Raw genomic sequence first — 772 nt, 5'->3', positions numbered from 1 at the left:
CTTACTTATTTCTCCTCGTCTTCCTCTCCCCTCTCGGCGACCCTAGACCCCCTCTCGACCCTCGACCCCTAGGCGACCGTCGACCCCCTCTCGACCCTCGACCCCTAGGCGACCGCCTACCCCTCCTGATAAAAAAAGATGAAGAAGAAGAAAAAAAAGAGGAGAAGAAAGAATAGAGGACTCCTCTATTCTTTCTTCTCCTCTTTTTTTTCTTCTTCCTCTTCTTTTTTATCCTCTTCTTCCTCTCATGTTCGACGACCCTCGACCTCGATAACATTTTTTTCCCCGATAACATTTTTTTCTCCGACATAGTTAGTGTTCCCGAGTGAACCGAAGGGGGACATTGGTCATATCGGATTCGTCATATTTTCTACGAATGTTCTATATACATACATCCATCGATATAATTCCATACATACATATACATCTACATTATATATGAACAAAAAAATATCAAAATTCATCATACATACATCTACAGTATATATGAACAAAAATTATAAACTTTCTCCCCAACTCATACATACATACATACATCTACAGCATATCAATATTTTGCAAATTAAGGAGCAGGGAAGGAAGGAAGGGGGGAGGATGGGCGGTAGCTACCTCTCCCGGAGGGATCGGGGAGGAGACGCGGGCGGCCGGTGTCGGGGGCGACGGTGACGAGGACGGGCTTGGGGTCGGCGAGGGAGAGGGCGACGGCGGGGCGCGCTCGGCGGCGGCGGACGGGCTCGGGGGCGCAGGGGGTGCTCAGGGGCGGTGGACGGGC

This window comes from Triticum dicoccoides, chromosome 4A (assembly GCF_002162155.2).
Source record: "Triticum dicoccoides isolate Atlit2015 ecotype Zavitan chromosome 4A, WEW_v2.0, whole genome shotgun sequence".
NCBI classification, from domain to species: Eukaryota; Viridiplantae; Streptophyta; class Magnoliopsida; order Poales; family Poaceae; genus Triticum; species Triticum dicoccoides.
The sequence above is the reverse complement of the archived record's forward strand: the minus strand, read 5'-3'. Positions refer to the sequence as shown.